The 21,153-nt window shown below is 38.1% G+C and overlaps 1 protein-coding gene across 2 annotated transcripts in view; it reads left to right on the top strand.

Moving 5' to 3' along the window:
* LOC107589532 (leucine-rich repeat-containing protein C10orf11-like) overlaps positions 1–21,153 on the top strand; it is a 307,941-nt gene that overhangs the window by 6,197 nt on the left and 280,591 nt on the right. The window contains exons 3-4 of one of the 2 annotated variants that reach the window (XR_001609683.1): positions 3,896–3,960; positions 4,107–4,272. The exons of the other annotated variant lie outside the window; for it this stretch is intronic. The gene's annotated coding sequence lies outside the window, so the exon portion shown is untranslated. Of the gene's footprint in view, positions 1–3,895; positions 3,961–4,106; positions 4,273–21,153 lie in introns of those variants that run through there. 2 annotated transcript variants of the gene reach the window in all.

The raw sequence follows: 21,153 nt of genomic DNA on the forward strand, positions 1-21,153 counted from the left end.
TTAAAAATGTGTATGACTGGGTGAGGTGAACCCGAAACAAGCCTTATATACTACTACCTATTTAAAGGGATAGTTCACACAAAAATGAAAATTGTCATAATGTTCATAATTTACATAATTGATGTTCCAAACGTTTATGACTTCCTTTATTCTGTGGAACACAAAATAATATATTTTAGAATGTTAATATTAATGTATTGTAAAATAATATTTTGGAATATATTTTCTGAATGAATATATATATACTGATTTTGGCCATATAATGAAAGTCAATAATGAAATGGGGTTCAAACAACACCGTAAGGAAAATACAATTCTATTGTTTTCCCTAGAGAAAGAAATGTGTATCGTTTTGTATTGACCGGAGAATGAGTAAATAATGACAATTTACGTTTGTGTGAACTAATCCACTAGTTAAAAAATATTGTAATTCATAAATAAAGATGCAATTACCAAATCTTAGACTGCCTAATTTAATGAAAATGTATGAAATAAAAATGTTGTTGTTTATGGATTACATCATGATATCTTATGTGCTGCCTGTGAAGATCAATTAATAAAGTCAAAAGTTCAGTCATGATGGTTTTGAGCTATTATTTCTTAAAAATTCTCAAAATGGAAGTTAGATGTTCAGTTATCAGACATAGTGATGTACCACAGCCCAAAACCACTGTGTGCACTCGCAGGCTATGTTACCTGATGTGAGAGGTGTCCATGAGAATCTCTGTGAACACGCATGTGAAATCACATTCAGTTTATCAGACCTTTCACAAGGTGGCTTTTGTGTGGTTTTAACATTGAATTGGTATGAAGGTGAAACGGTACCTTTCTCAAGACTAGCCATGAAAAGGTATTAGATCATAAGACAGGAGGAGTAATCCCAGGTCTGGGATTGCTGTCAAAGTGTCCCCACCAGTGTCCTAGACATGCCTGGCTTTGTGGGGAGTGGATGGTGAAAGCAAAGGGAATGTTGTTGTCTTGTCTGGTCCTGTCCAGATGAGGGGTAAACATGATGGCCCTCAGTCATGCAGAGGAACGAAGCGGCTGTGAATTCCTCCCTCCGGTGTCACATTCTGTCTAGGAGGTCCGACAGTCTGTCTGCTATCAGATTCAGTTTAATAGGCCACCTTACATATGAGCCAACAGCCAAATCAAGGAGAATATATTTCAAAGGGAAACTGTTACAAGTTGTATAAAGCTTGAACGTAACAGCCAAACATCCAACATAATGTAAAATCAGTGGTGTGCACAGACCTCCGAAGTGGCATGATGAGGGCACAATCGCGGTCTGTAACTACACAGTTGGACTGAAGCTCTCTTGAAATTTGAGATACCCGTGCTCACATGCATATATGTCTTGATGGCAAATCAAATATGCTAACTTGCATTTTCAAATGGAGCTGCTTTAAATGTAGACGGCTTGTCACAATGAGACGCAAGTAGTCTGATGAAAACAGAACAAAGAAGACAAAGTACGTTGGCTGGGTACACCGAGAAATGAAATATAACCTTGTATGGACTGTCAGTAATGTCGTTTTATATTCATATCTAAAGCACATTATAGTATTACACTCCAGCTCATGCTTCACTCATCTGTCTCTCTTCATTCGTCACGGGCGAGACTTTGTCTTTTAAGCCCCCGCGCGCCAACACCAGAAGGCTCCTGTTAATTGACAAATGAGAGCCTGCGACATGAAGTGCTCCCTCAACATCAGAGCATGGTGGAGTCTCCTTTTTGATGGGGCTATTATTGGCATAAGCCAGTAAAACGCATCGCTCTTCGCCGAAATGAGAAGTGACAATGGTAGAAGGGCCTGTCATTGTCTTCCGGGTGTGTTCAATCTGCGACTGTGCCAGTATGTAGATAAAATGTCAGTTAAGAATACGAGGGAGAAACTGTCGAAATGAAGTCGTCAAATCACTTAGCCCGCAGAGGGTATGGAAATTGATGCTTTTGTGGAAATGAGAATTTTCCATATCTGATCTATCAGGCTTATTTAGCGCTAATATTTGGGAACAGCCCGGACTGTTTGGCTTGCATTAGTTTGTTAGACGAGCGCAAGTGGCAGAAATGGAATTTATGCATTTTCATTCAGGGTGCCGCTCTTATAAATCAACTATGAAGCAATAAAATCTCATTTAATTTCTCTGAGCAAATTTGTACCTGTGATTGTTTCAAGAGAGGATGAGCTGACAGGCAAAATTGTGAGAGTACAGAGAAACCATTTTGGATGCATTATAGTTGACATGTTTGTTACTTGCTGCTTTGCTAATGGATAATTTAAATAAGTTTAGTGTGTGGTGGTTGTGTGTCCTTGTTCCACAGTGAAGATATGACCCAGCTATGCTAAAGGAAATTATTTTAAGGTCAAAGCAAACATGACTTTAAACTAAACAAAAGAGAGAATTTCTTGTGAGTGAAATCTTGACCTAAATCACTATATTTGTTTTTTGGGCCTGATCTGTAATCCACATCATTATAATTTATGCATTGCTGTCTGTTAGTCATCAAGTATGTTTACATGCACTTTAAAAGTCTAAAGTCTGTGAAAAGGCAATTCAGAGAATTATTTCTAAACTCATTATAAATGTTAGAAATGTATTGCTTGAAAACACGTTACAAAGACTGTGAGCGATGTAGTACTGAATTGTGGCGTTAGACCATTAAATAGTTTTTCACATTTTTTGTGTTCAGGATTTTTTGGACTGGTCTGAAATCATGTCTTGATGACACACTGGAGCCACTGAGAACAGCCCCTCCCCTAACACTATAATAAGAGGTGTGTTGACTTGAAGCAGCTCTGCACAGGTCGATCATTGAATGACATCAAAGTACCGTGAGGGCTATGAGAGCAGACACTCCTTATGCTTTCAAATCTGCTTTCGCTCTCGCGGTACTTTAATGTAATACACCGATAAGTCTGCGAAGCGCTGCTTCAAGTCGAACACACTAAATAACTAGAGCACATTAGCGTCAGTGGTTCGCCCGCTCAATCGCGAGTTACTACCGTTAGTTACTACAGCCTTCAGTTTGATAGCTAGCTATGCCTTCATCACGTAAATGCATATTACCTGGTTGTGATAATTTACAAAACCGCTTGGTCTCCACATATTTATATATGAAAGCATATTTAAAATGGCTTTACACAGACTTTAAGTTTAGTCAGACTAAAGCAGTAATTTGTGTTTTTAATATGTAATATAAATGTTTTAGTCTAACTGAAATCACATTAGACCCTTTTTTTGGTGAGATAAGATAACAGACCTAGATAATTGTGGATTTAGATGATTGTGGGTTGGCTTCAGCCGTCATATATTCAAACATTTACACATGTTCTGAAAGAAAAAGTGCATCTATTATTTGTTGCCTATGTGATGTGTACTAGGACAGATAGGCTTGGATAGCTCGACTACACACAAAACCCACTGTAACTTGATTGTAATTTACTCACTGCCATACCTCCATTCTCATTGTGATATTTAGTTCTAGTTATCATTTATCTTAGCTGTTTTTCTGTTTTAACAGCAACAGGAAGGGATGCCTTCATCTTGTCTCGATATTTCCAGCCGTTTCTTATGTAGGTGGCCTTAACTTGAGGAGCCACACGTCCTTTTCTCTTTTGCACCACAGTCCTGCTCATTGCATAAACAGAGCTGTACTTGATTGCCCCGGGAAGAATAAAATCCAGTTGATGTGCAGTCTCTCTGCGGCTGCCAAAACGGGCACTGTCTTCTGTCCAGCCAATGAGAGAGGAACTTCATTAAGTCCTAACAAATTAGTTTTGAAATGTTCTTGCCGGCAAATCATGCTGTCTGTATTTTGGTAAGATGACAATCTTGTATCTGATAATAAAAAAAAAACATTTTTCTTCCACATGTTACTGCCAAACCGCAGCAATATGGTGTTCATTTAGAGGTCTGTCCTTCTGTCCCGACTGGATGGCAAAAGTTAAAGCACAGGTATGAACGCACAGAATGACTCTAGTGTTTGGACTTGAACCGTAAACTAAAGGACCCACTAAATAAGAAACGCTTTCAAGATGCTTTCTGTTACATGTTGTTATAACGAAATGTCTCTAAATCTAATTTCCAATTCAACTTTACAGGAACATTCCGTGTTGAGTGGTGGAAAGGTCTCCACTTTGTCAAATGATCACTAATCATCACCCTGTGTTTCTCACAAACCACCTAGATTGTAAATGTCAGTTCTGACTGCTGACTTGTGTACTTTGTTTTTGAAATAATGCTCTAAAGACTGCTGCTCTGACATCTTAAATAAAAGAATGGCTTCATTGAGGTAGATGTTTATTCCAAAAGAAAAAAAAAGTTGAGTGCAAAATGATTTTACGTGTTTGTCCAATATCATCTTCACCTATCGGAAATGCAATAAATGTTCTGCAGTCTGCAGCATAAATCACAGTTCCGCTGTTACAGTGCAACAAAAGAGCCCTGATGGCAAAAGAATTATCTTCAAATCATTATCAGCATTTCCATCAGCCAAATATCAGTTTGAACGCGCTGTACAGCCCATCCAGGCACATCTCAAACTGTTGGTCTTGAATTGAAGGGAATGTCTTTATGTTCTCTTTTTGTTCAAATTAAATATATATTGGGCACGGGCGTCATTCTCTCTATAACTGCATCCCTGTTTTATTGTATACCCGAAGACGGATGGTGTGTCTGTGACATAGTGATTTACAGGCCCTCAGTTTTCTGTGGCAGGGCTTTAGAGAGGATAGCTGACATCCAGCCAGCACTTTGGAGGGTTAGAATAAAAGCTGACGTTTTATTGGCTTTAACGAAGAGAGAATAGGAAGGCCGGTCACACAGGGGAGAATAATAGTTTCTGTACTTTATTTTTCTCAGGCCCTGCCAGCTGTCACAGAGCCCCCCAAAAAACTGAGGGGAAATTTATAGGGTATTATTTAGAGACATGTCAGCGGTAATGACTACAGCTATGATTTCAATTATCACCCACTAAATGTAGCTTAATTCACTGTGTTGGTGAACCTAATGAGTGAGCCTGACATCATTTTTCAAAAGCTCGATACCATGCTATTTTAATATTTTATGTTGACCATTGGTTTAATTTTCCTCCCTCACGTTTGGCATTGAGGAAGGGTCGGTCCCTCATGGGCCGTTGTACCGTCAGAGTTATGTAGTTCAAAGTCTTCCCAGGGATATATTTTTCCATTGACAGAAATCCAATTAGTTTTAGTACACAGTCTGGCTGAATAAAAAGGCTCTTAAAATCTACAATATGTTTCCTTAGCGCTTTAGCAGAGCACAAACCCAGTGATGGATTTTTATAGCCTGACCTGATGGGGCCCCGCATGGCAGACATGCTTGACTCCTTTCCTCCGTTTTGACATGTTTAGAAACAAACGAGTTAGACATCATTCTCTCTTCGCTTTAGAAAGTGGTCCGTCAATATCGCATCACATTTAGGCTTTCATTCATGTTGATTGATTATTGTAAAGCTTAATCCACAAACGGCTTTAACGTCATGCTAATGAAGAAGGATGTTTAATTCATCGCTGACATGTTTAGTAAAATGGTATTTTCGCTGTTGATGCATGGCTGACCTGTGACTGGAGCGCTGGAATACGAGCAACGGCTGGCATCTGGGCTGCTGGTATGATGTTAAATCTGTGTTGGTCCATGGTTTGCTGCCAGTTTACGTCCTTTATCACGCAAAGCCATCTCGCTGATTAATGATGCAAGCAACTCTCAGGCATGGAACTTATTAGTGCTTTGAAGCAAAAAAGAGCCTGCCATACTTCAACTTCCCCCTGGATGTTTCCCAAAGGGAAAAAAAAGAGGTTAGCAGTTTGGAAACCGAACAAAGGGTTCCCCCTCAGTACTATCCTCTCAATGTGCTTGCTCCATGACACTTTGTCTCCCACAGTGTCTCCTAGTGAGTTGGTTCTGAAAAGCGAAGACAGATACGCTGGCTTTATCTTGCCAAGATTTGAAAAGTAGATTGTAGTGCTTTCTTATGTTTTGAAGTTTAGGGGCAGTTCCTCAACTGGGTGCTGTGATAAATGTTAACGCTGTGTGAATTTGTCCAGCCACCATAAAACACACTATGAACTCTGTCATTAGGAATTTACTCTTCCAAGCACTCGTCGTTATTAGAAAATATTTGCCGTAACAGTTTGCGGATAGATGCTGCCCAGAATAATAAGTCGGCCTCAGTGTTATGATTTCTGTTAAACAGTGGTGTGCCACATGGAGAGTGATGAACTAGAGGGTACAATCCAAATCGCTTGCTTTGCAAACGTGTACCATCCCAGTTTTTTTTTTTCTCTTGGCCAGCATACCAAAACCATACAGGGGTTTAAACAGCTGCTGCAAATTTTGAACACAGCTGCAACACATTTCCCTCGCACATTTCAGAGTCGCTTAGAGCTTTTTCACAGCTAAAGCACGTAACAACTAGGTGCCTCCTTAAAAAATGGCAGCTTTATGCTGCACAAAACATTGTATGGAAAATAGTATTTTTTATAATTATTTATATTTTTAATAATGGGTGTATCATAGGGGGCCGTTTTTTTTTTTTTACCGTTTTGTGATCTTGTAATCGGTTAGCAGCTCACATTGTCGTATTCTTAACACCTTAAATCTCGGCAATTAATCAGACCTGGATGTTGAATGAATTTGAAATTAAGTTTTATTGCACATACAAATTTTTCTTAACCCTGAAAATAATTAGTGAGCTATTTTTATTTTTCTATATGTATTTATTTTAATTCTTATAATAAAATTCTTTCATATTTAAATTGACAAATTATAATTAAATTAATTTTATTTTACTATGTGGTTATCTAAAATTTATGGTGTACAGTACTATTCAGGACGGTACACCCTGATCTGGCTTGCGTTTCCACCGCCAACAGTACCCTTACTTGATAGGTGTGGTTTATGCTGGAAAGTAGCGATAGACGTCATTCTATAGCGCGAAGAAGAAAGAAGAAAAAATATACAATTCTAAAATAGTTACATTTTTTGTGTTTGCGCACTCTGATGTAAACAATCTCAACACACATGAGCAGCATGTAGGAGAGAGTGAAGGTGATGCTTTATTCCCCTTTTGTTGTCATTCCCCTTGTAGCACGTACAAGTGACGATTCTGTCAACCAGTCATAGTTCTGCAGTGAGTTTAGCTCCACCCTTTAGGTACCGGACTACAGTGCTATGTAAAGGGTCCCAAAAAAATGGTACAGTACGGTTCGCTATTTTGGTACCATGCACAACTTCTGACAATGGAAACGGAAATAATTGCGTACCATACTGTACTGTGCTGTATTGAACTGTACCGCACTGTGGAAATTAGGCTTTTGAGTATCATACATTGTGACATGCAAAATGCTGTATTATAAGATAAGATGTATTGTCACTATATTATGTCTTTGGCAGTTTGATAAATCTATGGCATAATTGAAATCAGTCATAGTCTTTGTAGCACACCCACTGCAACATAACAGCAATAATTTTACAGTTTTCAATGTCCAACAAATATAAACATATGGCACTGAATAGTATTGATCATGAACATGAATTTAGAACTGTGCCATGTTCAGCTCAAAATGCTGAATTAGAATGATTTAACTTTAATACATAAACTTTACTGAATATATATACCCCCCCCCCTTAGTTTACTGCCTTTTATACCACATACTGGTCATGTAAAAAAAACGAAAGAAAAAAGTCACATCAATGAAATAAACCGGCATTGTTTACATCTCAGGCAGGAGTCTGCTATTATCTGGATAACTGGTGATGTTTAAGGCGTTTTCCCCCTCGGCTCTGAGACTACTTTGGTCTTGAGGAAAGAGTTGTCTTTTTGTGTCTGGGTCTGTTGGTCTTCAGAGTCTTCAGAGTTTCAGAACTGAAAGCATGAGGCATCAAAATGCCCAACACTGGAAGAGAGGGAGGAGGTGGGATATCCTCATGAGCCTACTTTCTCAGACAGACAGCCTAGACTGCCCCTACACCGGCAGTATGCGTCTGATCAGAGGAGAGTTTGCGTCAATAAGATGAAGGGGTTCAGGTGAAATCCCTTTACTGGACCTTCTGCAAGAGCTCTCGCTGGCACTGAAGGAAAGGAAGGGATTTCATATATCTTTGAAGTGGGCCATCGGTTTCTGTTAGCGCTTGGTTTAGAGAGAATTGCATATTAAATTCTGCCTACTACCCTACATAGTCAGATGTCTTCTAAGGCAGCATCCGAATAATCATGTAACCTCACGAGTGACCATTTTGTATTTTTGCATATTTTTGGTGTTCTGCACAGGAGTCTTGAATCGCAAACGAAAGAGTTAGATGTGGGTGTATTGATAAGCTAAATGCACAATAAAGAGCACTCTATGCATAAATACACACACACACGAATATTGGGTAAAAGTCCATTTTAATTGGATACAAGTGTTTTTTTAATTAATACTTTGCAATTTGAAATGTATTTATAGTTGACACTTCTTGTCCACCATCTTTATTTTTTCCCCACTAAACACTGTTACGTTGTACATTTGTTTTCTACATATGACCTTTGACCTTTATTTAGGGTTCCGTCATTTATAACTGACTTTGTCTCATCAGGGTAAATTATTTTTTGACATTGTCTGAAACTTCACACACAATGAAATGCTTTTTCTCTGTCTGAAAAGTGAAAAGGTCTTACTGCTTACATTAAACATTAAAAATCTTTATGAACATTCAATTTCTTTGTGTGCTGCTATATTTGATTTGGAACTCACATGTAAAAATGTCTAAAACCTGACACATTCAGATGCAATTTCACAGCCTGGAAACCATGTCTAAGTGTTTCAAAAGCATTAAAACAACTTTAACATTGTGTTTTATCTTGGAATTTCAATTATCACAGCACAAGTGAAAGTGAATATTGGGTAAAAGTCCATTTTAATTGGATACAACTGTTTTTTTAATTAATACTTTGCAATTTGAAATGTATTTATAGTTGACACTTCTTGTCCACCATCTTTATTTTTTCCCCACTAAACACTGTTACGTTGTACATTTGTTTTCTACATATGACCTTTGACCTTTATTTAGGGTTCCGTCATTTATAACTGACTTTGTCTCATCAGGGTAAATTATTTTTTGACATTGTCTGAAACTTCACACACAATGAAATGCTTTTTCTCTGTCTGAAAAGTGAAAAGGTCTTACTGCTTACATTAAACATTAAAAATCTTTATGAACATTCAATTTCTTTGTGTGCTGCTATATTTGATTTGGAACTCACATGTAAAAATGTCTAAAACCTGACACATTCAGATGCAATTTCACAGCCTGGAAACCATGTCTAAGTGTTTCAAAAGCATTAAAACAACTTTAACATTGTGTTTTATCTTGGAATTTCAATTATCACAGCACAAGTGAAAGTCAATGAGACTCTTCTTTTTCAGTGTACACCACAAATTCCACTCGTCACTAGATTTTGACTTGTGCAGTCATCATTTTTGAGCATCACTACTTGTCAGAATAGTAATGCCAATAAACACTGGCATCTTTCCTGATGTCTGGATGTTGTATGGATCACATCTTCCAAACTGGCATATAATAATGTATCCAAATCAGGGCTCGCAAAATCGCTAGCCAGACGTGCCGGGGCTATTGTGTTTTCCAGTCGGGGTACCAAAATGTATCACCACTCTGCCCGACGGGCTACCTTAAAGGGGTCATACGATGCGATTTTCAATTTTTCCTTTCTCTTTGAAGTGTTACAAGCTCTTGGTGCATAAAGAAGATCTGTAAAGTTGCAAAGACTAAAGTCTCAAATTCAAAGAGATATTCTTTATAAAAGTTAAGAGTCAACCATGCCTACCTAAAACGGCTCGTTCTAACACACCCCACATGTCTACGTCACGATGTGGGAAGATTTGCATAACGCCGCCCAAATGTTCACGCAAAGAAAGAAGGCGTAACTTTTATTCTCGCTGTAGTATTGTTGCTGCCACCATGTCGTGAAGACGCTGTGTGTTTCGTTGTGGAAGCGAAACTACTTTGTTTGGCCTTCCAAAAGAGGATGATATCCGCTTCGTCATGCCTGGAGCTGATCCGTGCTGGTCGCTGAGGAAATACATCAACTTTGCGCTGTGGATTGCCGGATCGGCTTTCACAGTGGATGAAGAGGAGTCCAGCCCGGGGTCGTCACATGTGGTTGCCGCAAGCCCGCCGGCCGCTCCTTCGTCGAATCCGCCGGCCTCCGCTCACTCAAGGCCGCCGTGTGTGATGCTGTGTTTCGTTGTAAAGCGAAACTACGTTGTTTGGCCTTCCAAAAGAGGACACGACTAGAAATCAGTGGTTAAGTTGTATTTACAACACTGTTCCAGAACAGTTCAACCCAAATATTCAGACGTGTGCAGCACATTTTATGGAGGACAGTTTCCTGATCCTGGTAGAGTAGACTACAATGCCAGGTGTTCTGACTCACAGACTGTAAGTACGCTTTTTTATATATAAAGAATTTGCAACTGACGACTCAAACGTGAGTTTTGAGCAGTGTAGAGTAGCGCTTGTTGTTTGTCATTTCTCCGATCACAAATGCAGGCATGGTTTTAGGTTTACGCGGCGTGATGCAACGCGAAAAAGACAGTAAGTCATTATAATCCGTAATTATGTCCCCACTGAATGCAACAAATTCCTCGTTTATAATGAGTTTTAATGTTTTTGTCTCGTCGCTCTGGCTGGACAGGGTGTCACAATATGGTAAGGGGCGTAACATTTCCGTCACACGCTTGAAGTATTCGGCCAATCACAACACACTGGATAGCTGGCCAATCAGAGCACACCTTGCTTTTCAGACCGATGAGCTTTGTAAAAATCAACGTGTTTCAGAAAGGCGGGGCATAGAGAAGCAATAATGTACAGTATGTGGAAAATGTGATTTTTGAACCTTAAACACATTTCATTACACCAAATACACCAAATAATGTTCTTTTTAGCAACATCATATGACCCCTTTAAATGCAGATCTCCCGCGGGTCCTTAAAAACTCCTAAAGTGAGTTGTATCAAACTTAAGGCCATAAAAAGTTTTAAATGCATTAAATGGTATAAGAAATGTCTTAATTATAATATTCAAGAGGTCTTACAGTTGGGGACGGAAAGACAAGAGTCGCTTTTTAGCAACATCATATGACCCCTTTAAATGCAGATCTCCCGCGGGTCCTTAAAAACTCCTAAAGTGAGTTGTATCAAACTTAAGGCCATAAAAAGTTTTAAATGCATTAAATGGTATAAGAAATGTCTTAATTATAATATTCAAGAGGTCTTACAGTTGGGGACGGAAAGACAAGAGTCGCGATAGGGCTGGATTAAACTTCAAAAGGCAATGATGTCATTGAATAAAGCTGCAAGTTTCAAGTCAAAACGTGGCGCGAATGTCTATATTTGAATGTATCTGAAGGGAACCGACTGTCCTCAGAAACGTGTCTTTGGAATTTTAATTTAATTTTACCTAAAATTCCTGATAAAGCAACGTTTATGAGCACAGAGCTGCTTTGTGTACAGCGGTTACTGGGGAAACTGCAATATTTCAGCGCTCCTAAAGTGCCACCTCGTGGCAGAGAACGAATTTGCATATCCACTAAGCCTTTCTTGCCGTTTATGGTCAGATCAATGCAAATATCAACTCGTGTTTTTACGCAGCGAACACATGGAGTTGTAAATGAGAAAGAAGTTTGTGCCTTCTAAAAATCTAAACAATTAAGACAATATTATAAATATTTATACGTTTTAAATTGACATAATTTATATGCTTGATTTATCCCTTTTCATAAAAATGGTCTAAAGGCTAAAATGCTGTTGTATAAGATTTTTGTTTTTGTGAAAACCTATAAATCATGTAATTTTATGGCTCAATACTGTTACCATCAGAATCAGAATCAGAAGAGCTTTATTACCAAGTATGTTTATACACACAAGGAATTTGACTTGACGACAGGAGCTTCCAGTGTAGAAGAATGTACAAACATAGTGCAGACATACATAGGAATAACACAGTAGGGATGTAATATAACACTAATATAATAAAAAAAAAAGAAAAAATGAATAATGTACTATATACAGAAATAGAAGTATAGGAAAAAATTAAATTGTTTAGATAAATGTACAGATATGTTTATTAGTGTGCAGATATGTTATTTACAAAGTGTGCAGTTTAATATAAATATAACTATGTCAGTTGTGATGGACGATGTATAATAATGAAAGTTTAATTGTTCAGACTGAATATAGCCTGTGGGAAAAAAACTGTTCTTGTGCCTGGCTGTTCTTGAGGTCAGTGCGTACAGTATGTGGAAAATAATGTGTTTTTTGAACCTTAAACCGCATAAACACATTTCATTACACCAAATACACTGGGCAGAGGGACACCAATAATCCTTTCAGCATTCCTGGCTGTCCGTTGTAGTCTCTTGATGTCTGATTTGGTAGCTGAACCAAACCAGACTGTTATGGATGAACACAGGACTGACTCAGTGATAGCAGAGTAGAACGGTTTCAGCAGATCCTGTGGCAGGTTGAACTTCCTCAGCTGGCGAAGGAAGTACAACCTCTGCTGGGCCTTTTTTGCAATGGAGTCTATGTGAGTGTCCCACTTCAGGTCCTGAGAGATTGTGGTGCCCAGGAACCTGAATGACTCCACTGCAGTCACAGTGCTGTCCATGATGGTGAGTGGGGGGAGTGCAGGGGGTTTTCTCCTGAAGTCCACGATCATCTCCACAGTTTTGAGCGTGTTAAGCTCCAGGTTGTTAAGACTGCACCAGACAGCCAGCTCTTTAACCTCCTGTCTGTACGCAGACTCGTCTCCGTCCTTAATGAGGCCGATGACTGTAGTGTCGTCTGCAAACTTCAGGAGCTTGACAGAGGGGTCTTTAGAGGTGCAGTCATTCGTGTAGAGAGAGAAGAGCAGTGGGGAGAGAACACACCCCTGGGGGGCGCCAGTGCTGATGGTGATAGTCCTGGATGTGAGTTTGCCCAGCCTCACTAGCTGCTGCCTGTCTGTCAGGAAGCTGGTGATCCACTGACAGATGGAGGTGGGCACGGAGAGCTGGGTGAGTTTGTCTGAGAGAAGGTCAGGCATGATGGTATTGAAGGCCGAACTGAAGTCCACAAATAGGATCCTTGCGTAATTCCCAGGTCTGTCGAGGTGTTGCATGATGTAATGCGGTCCCATGTTGACTGTGTCATCCACAGACCTGTTTGCCCTGTAGGCAAACTGAAGAGGATCCAGCAAGGGTCTAGTGATGTCCTTCAGGTAGGCCAGGACCAGTCTCTCGAGTGACTTCATGACCACAGATGTGAGAGCGACAGGTCTGTAGTCGTTGAGTCCAGTGATACCATAGACATTGTCCAACCCCTCTCATTCTGTTCATTTTACTGCGCAGCTCTTAAAGGGGTCCTTTTATGCTTTTTCACTTTTTCAACTTTAGTCTGTAATGTTGCTGTTTGAGCATAAAAAAGATCTGTAAAGTTACAAAGCTCAAAGTCCACTTCAAAAAGAGATATTTTATTTAACAGAAATCACTTTTCAAAAACTACAACGAATGACTCGTTTGGACTACAACGCATATTTTCCGGGATTTGTGATCTCACAAATATCGACGAATGGGATGAGACCTGGTTGAGCTGCACTAGAGAAGGCTACGAGTGTTATCACTATGTTGGAGACACGCTAGCTTTCCCAAGGCAGACGAACTTAGAGTGGTTACAATCATCCAGGTTTAAATCGCATTCAAATTGATTTGATTTTGACGCAGTATTTACACTGAAGCTTGCAGGCGGATGGTAAGGGGCATGACATTTCCCAACCAGGCGCCGAGTGCTGCCAATCACAACACACACTGGCCCAGCTAACCAATCACAGCACATTTCGTATTTCAGAAGGCGGGCCTTCATTTGATACAGGAACTATTCGAGCCGTTCATGCCAGACTGGGGAGAGAGGTGTTGTAATGATGTAAAATTTGTGAAAAATAATGTGTTTTTCGAACAACCTAGTATGAGAGCCTGTTCTAGTACACCCCCAAAACAAAATCAAGACTTTGCAAAAGAGCATAATAGGACCCTTTTTAAAAAAAATTTAATTCTGCAGATACCCTGTAAATAGTGAAATAAAATTCCTTCCTTCATATTTGTTGATATTTGTGTATTGAAAATATTTTTGATTGACACAATCCTATCTGATTTTCTATATTTTAAAAGTTTTCTTTTTCTTTTTTTTTTGGGGCTAGTTAAAATAATTTTCAGGCTACCAAAATCTGAAGAGTACCTGCCCAAAGGGCTACCAGGGATTTTGAAATTTTGTGAGCCCTGCAAATGCCTGACTTCCACAACAACCTATTCTTCCTCACTGCCCTCACCATCATTGCTTCTATCCTCCTTGGTCCTCAACAACCTATTTTTTTTTTGTTTACTACAACCTTATTTTCTGATGCACTCCTATCACTATCATCAATACTTTCTAAAATAGGCACAGATTTGTTTCTCCATCTTCCAAAAAAATATTACAAAAATCAACCTAAAACACATGCATAATGGCTATTACACTGCCTGCCAATGCTGGTCAATTGTGCCAGCTACAGCTACACAAAATATGCATCTCATAAAAGGACTTTGTCACTTATGCATGCCACTCAGATTTTTTGGTCTTTGAGTTATTGTTTTTATTAAAGGGTATTAAAAATGACAAAAAAACTTTTGAAAATGCATTTAGATGTACAATGATATTTTTATTGAATTTATATGCATTTTCTATATATATGCATGTTCTATTTATATGTATTTTCTATTTATTTGTATTTTCTGTATTTTCTAGTCTAAAATGAGCTCACTATGGAACCTTGAGAGCATGTTACCTAACAATGTCTCCTTTACTACCTTGTTACCAAAAATTTGTAGCACATGGCAAATACATTTTAATTTGACTGGTTGAAGAGATTGTCATATGACATAACTAAAATAAAATTTTGTTGGCTGAACATTAATATTGTATTTTAAAGGCATTTTTCTTATGTCCCATAGAGGGTTAATATACCAGTAATATAGTCTCTAGTAGGATTTTACTTAGAAAACAACATGCTTCTAAACTCATAACCCATATTTTGTATGTTCCTGGGCCGCATGTGTTCTAAAGACAAAAGTTTGAATTCCTGAAATGTTCTTAGAAATCATCGTAAATAACCTCTTAAAGTTAGGTTAGCTTTTACCTTGTCTTAAACCCTTAAAAATAAATTGTTTAATGAAATATTACCTTTCATCAAGCCAGTCACAACTAAAATATTGTGTGCATTTATTATGATTATTACATTTATGTGCAGTCAGTTGCTTTGAGGTGTTAAGTTGATCAGCGGCTGTCAATTTTTGTTGTTTTTTTGAGGAATGTTCATAAGTGCAATTCTTGAAAAATTCTTAATGAACTTATTTATCTTCTGAAATTTTGGAATCTGATCAATTTCTTTTACTTTAGATCTGCTTTTCTGAAACTTATTCAGTAGATCAAACACCGAGGTCTAGGCAAAAGAAAGCTTTATCTCCTTGTGTTTGAACTGCGCTACTGGGCTCTCAGGTCTTGAAAAGACCATGCTGAAGACATTATGGCTTCAAAGCTTGTCACTCAGTGTACAGAATTGGGTGCTTTGAACTGTATGGGGTACGATGCTGTTTCACTCCACGTTATGTCAGTGGGTAAGAAAGTTCAGTACATGATGTTCCTAATTTCCCTGAAACATTTGGAAAGTTTGTGATTTAAATTTAGTGTGCGAAATGAAGAATAATAGAGTGGAGTTGCATCTTGACTTATCACTCAGGCCATTACTGCCTAGAAATAAGTTGTGCTGTGCATCACTAGGTCGTTTTGTGAAATTACGCTCATCTTCGTCCAGCATGTTGGCGATTATAAATACCATGTTCTCTGTATAGAATCGTAGTCACAGCTGGTTGGTGGTGTTGCAAATGTGGATCCTTCAACACGCCAGGCAGGCAGTTTAAATTAATTATTAGCTTTATAACAGCCCCTCAGGCCGTGCTGAGGCAGCTGAGCCCTAAAGGGGGCTAATCCGGCCCTGCTTTACAGAAAATCAATGCTGGACTTTGGTGTTGGCATGCCATCCGGGTAGGGGGACACATGTCAGATAACTCCTGATTTTTTCATGAGGTGCGTTTTGAAGTTGTACAACCAATGGGAGGTAGCTGGAGGTGCTAAAAATGAAAAGAATATCCGGAAGCTACAAAAGGACAGCCAGATTTCTTATGAGGGCGTTACAAGTATTAATGAAACATGCAGAATGAATAAAATAAAAATTTAATTTTGCTTGAACTACGAGAGATTGGAATTGGCATGACGCTATATTGAGTCAACATTACAATATTAAGTAACGTAATTTCTCACAACTTACAACCTCTTATTTAATGTGTTTAGAATATCTGTACTTCTGTCTCTAAATCATTTATAGGAAGCAGAAGATCTTTTCTCTTCAACACTTAGAGGTTACTGTTGGATGACTTGATAGTGCCATTTTGCAGTTGCTAAAGTAACTGTCTGAAATAATGCGTTTCATAGTGTGTTGTATTGCATTACAGCTTTCTCTGTGGAGGAGAGTGCTTTCATGGTTTCATCAGACTAAACTTCTGCTGGCAGAATCTTTGGATCAAACGTACATGGAAAGACTATTACATCAAACATTTAGTCAGGAGTGATTTGTGATTCAAGTGAAAGTCAAACAGGAGATCATGAAAGTGTCTTGTGTTATGAGATCTAATTTTTAAAGGAATAGTTCACCCAAAAATGAAAAATCTGTCTGCATTTACTCACCCTCATGTCTTTGGAAATCCAGATTACTTACTTTCTTCCTTGAAACACAGAAGGAGTTATTTATAGCAGATATTAAAGCTGTTCCTTTCCATACAGTGATCACCTAAATTATCAGATAATGGGCACCTTTTTTAGTGACTGATTTTTTTTAGAGCATTTTGCTCTGTTTCTCAAACAAAGCCTAGTATATGGCATTAAGCCCAAAGTATACTTTGAAAAGTATATATACCGCACACTGTCCTCGTAGCGCAATTTTCGTCACGCAGAAAGTGAAGTATAGCCGGACCTTTAGAAGTATACGAGTCGTTTGGAATACTTTTATGATGCTTTTAGAGTGTTTTTTGTCCTGTGTGGAGCTTGACAATCATTGGTCCCCATCCACTTTAATTGCAAGCAGGAAAGATGCTTGGACATTCTGCTAAACGTCTGCTTTTGTATTCAACAGAAGAAAGTAAGTCATAGGGTTTGTAACAACATGACGGTGAGTAAATGATGAGCCTATCCCTTTAAAAGACCAGAGAATAACAAGAGACCGTTACAACTACATTCATATGCATATCACTTTATTCATGAGTGCTTGGGTTCCAAATGTCCAGTTCAGGTAGACAGACACTCAATATAAGTTTTAAGCTTTGAGCCCCCTCCCTCAAGCCTGGCTTGTGTTCGTTGAGAGGTGTTTTTTTCTCATCCTGCCCTTCTCTCGCCTTGCTGAAAGCTTTCTGGCTACAGCTCCTGTGGAGGTGCTGTTATCCTTTGGATGCATGCGGTGGATGTTTCTCCCAGTGGCTCAGCAAGAGGCCCCTCGTTATCTCAGGGGAAGCCCTCCAGCTCATCTGAGGGGGAGCATCCTCTTAAATCCCAAACGAGGGTTCACTACATCCCCTCCCCACCTCTCTTCACACTCCCCACCCCTGCTGGCCCTCACAATCTCGGACACCTCCTGCATCTCTAATCCTTACACACACGGTTTGGTTTTCATGAGTTTGTGTCTGCACATCAGCAACAACAATGAACGGAGGGAAATTTGTGTTCATTTTTTTTCTTTCTATCAGGGTGATAGGTGACATGTTGAAAGTGCAGATAAAAGGCAGGTTGTGTGCCCCTCTGACCTGAACTAAATTGAGAATACCTTTTTAAAATTCAAATTCAAATTTAATTGAAAAGTCAAATGGGAAACAGTTGTTGTTTATAATGAAGTAATTCAAATTGAACACTTAAAAATAAAGGTTGCAAAAGGTTTTTTTTCCCCTCCGCAGTGATGTCATAGAAAACCATTCTGGTTCCTCAAAGAACCTTTCAGAAAACCGTTCTTTCTTGATGTGAAGAACATTTGAATCATTTTAAGAACGTTTTTCTACTATAAAGGACCTTGTGCAATGGAAAGTTTCCATGAATGTTGTTCAACCACTGATGTCAATAAAATAACCTTTTTATATATATATATAGAATAAATGATAATTAAAATAAATTGCACTAGTTTTTTTTAAAAATAAGATTTTTTTATTTTTAAACAATTGCAAACATTGTCCTACAGCATATGGGTTATTTCCAGAAACATTAGATTATATTATGGCCATATTGGAGATTTATTATGCTAACAGTTTGTTTGCCATCGTGACCCCCCCCCAAAAAAGAAGACATTTTTTGGTCATTTGTTTTTTAGTAGTAATAATAATAATTTTGATTTTGTTTATATATATACACACACACACACACACACACACACACAAAGGAATGCATAAATATATGATAGATTGGTTTTGAGAATCTCTTGATATTGTACAGTTATCCTACTAAACCAAAAACCAGTTTGGTGTCAAACAAAACTCTTCTGCCATGCTCAAGCCGTTTGCCACATTGAGGCTCATGGATCAATATATATATAGGTTACTCTATTCACATGAAACACATCTAAATAATGTTCCTTTGTTTCAATATGAAGACAAATATCATCGCCTGCCCTTGTTCATACACATTATTATGTGCTAGTCTCTTTAGAGTGGAAAGCTGGAACTGATGCATTATCCTAGTGAATCCATCTTTCACCCAACACAATGAATAATGGAGAAATGTGACAAACGGCCAATAAGAGATGGGGAAATGCTCATGAATGGAATTAAGGAGAATGATGCAACTCAGCAAGGCTCTCCATCAAGAGCACTGTGGCCCATAGATCATTTTATATTTAACTGAGACTAGAAGAGCTTTGGATATTAAACAGGACTTTGAGTTAGTTCAGCTGGGCCTCTTCCTCCACATTCAACTGTGGGCAAAAATATGCCCTCGTTCTCTTTGTGCAGAAATATGCCAGAAGAGTGATGTCATAATTATTTTAATATGGTCCAAAGCTGTGATGCTTAATATTTAGTGACTGGAGTCCATTGAGTGAGTGTGAAGGGTGTCTCCAGGCCTTGATCAGGAGTAGAAAGGACAACATTGTTCGCCAGGGACGAGGATAGACACAATAACATATTTCATGACTGCATGTGAAGTGCTCCACAAAAGGAAATTTTCACGATATTACAAGTAAGATGAACTGGGCATCTTTTGTGCAGCAGTGCAGTATTGATGAGTTGCCTGGAGCGACTGCTTTGCTCTGGAATGGAGAGCGAGGAGATGGAATGGGCCTCACTATTTATAGAATGATTTTGGAAGAGGCGTAGCTCGTTGGCTTTTGGATTAATATCTTGTTTTCCAAAGCAGATGTGTGAGATTTAGATGTGTAATCAGATTGTTTTAATGGCTGTACTTCATCTGCTCTTCATTTTCAAGTTGAAGTGTGTAATTTCTTGCACTGCTAGAGGCACCAAACAAAATTGCATGAATAATGACTGCTGAAGTTTCAAACTCTCACCCAGTTTGCCATTGTTCAGAAAAACAGGGGATCCTGCCCCTAAACAATTACATTGCTTGAGCCGATACTGTCACTCAAACAAACATATTCACCTTACCTAAATGCAATGGGTCCTACTTTGGTGTTAGGTCTTTATAGTTAGGTGTCTAACTACTATGGAATTGCAAAACACGGTAACACTATTTTAAGGTGTCATTGTTACACATGTTGCATGTACTTACTATTATAATAACAATTAATAATGCATAATTACACACAAGTAACCCTAAGCCAAACCAAAATCCTAACCCTAACCATATAGTAAGTACGTGTAGTTCATTAATATTACTCAGTACTTAAATGTATAATTACACTGTAGGCTTGCCACGATTAGACGGTGCTGACGGTGATACGTTAAGCCGCAACACCGATTACGTCTAGGGCTGCCACTAGGGCTAGGGCTGCCACTAACGACTATTTTTATTTCGATATTTTGACATTTATCGATTAATCTAAATGATTAATTGCCCACAAAAAAATCAACAATTTTAAAGAACATTGTATTGAACTTGCAACTTTGCCATTCAGTAGTGTACCATACAGTATAAATTTAAACAAGCCATTGATGAAATGTAAAACTAAAAGAGTAAAAATGTAAACCTAATAAAAATGAAATAGAAAATAATTACAAAAGTCTGAGAAAATCAGCATGTTCTTAATGTCAATATATCCACATGTTCTGGGCATTACAGCTGTGAGTGCAACTACAAAGGGAAAAAAGTTCAAATTAACCCCAGATGTTTTTTTTTGGGTTCCAGTTGGGTTTTCACATTAAATAAATGCAATGTTTAGAGGCCACTAGAATCAAGTATTACAATTTTATTATTAAAAGTTATTATTATTAAACATTTTGAAGTATTAAAAGTACTCTTAGAAATGTGTAAACCGATTTAATCGGACATCTCCAGCATGATGAAAAAAATTAAAACAGGACTTCAGTAGTGAAACTCCAAATGAAATTTGCACTTTAATGCAAAAGTAAAGTGCAACACAGAGAGCAAGAAGCAAGTGTCCATCTCGTAGTCCAAATCACTGAAATCAAAGTTAAGTATTATAGTGTAAAAATGACAACATGTCCACGTGTTCTGGTCTACTAATAATAAAATATAATTAATCATAAATTTTTGCGGTAATAAAAATAGATGTAGGTGAGAACAATAGCCTTTAAATTTACTTAAAATACATATACAGGTGCATCTCAATAAATTAGAATGTCGTGGAAAAGTTCATTTATTTCAATAATTTAACTCAAATTGTGAAACTCGTGTATTAAATTAATTCAGTGCACACAGACTGAAGTAGTTTAAGTCTTTGGTTCTTTTAATTGTGATGATTTTGGCTCACATTTAACAAAAACCCACCAATTCACTATCTCAACAAATTAGAATACTTCATAAGACCAATAAAAAAAACATTTTTAGT

Source organism: Sinocyclocheilus grahami, unplaced genomic scaffold, assembly GCF_001515645.1.
Source record: "Sinocyclocheilus grahami isolate Dianchi unplaced genomic scaffold, SAMN03320097.WGS_v1.1 scaffold117.1, whole genome shotgun sequence".
Classification (NCBI taxonomy): domain Eukaryota; kingdom Metazoa; phylum Chordata; class Actinopteri; order Cypriniformes; family Cyprinidae; genus Sinocyclocheilus; species Sinocyclocheilus grahami.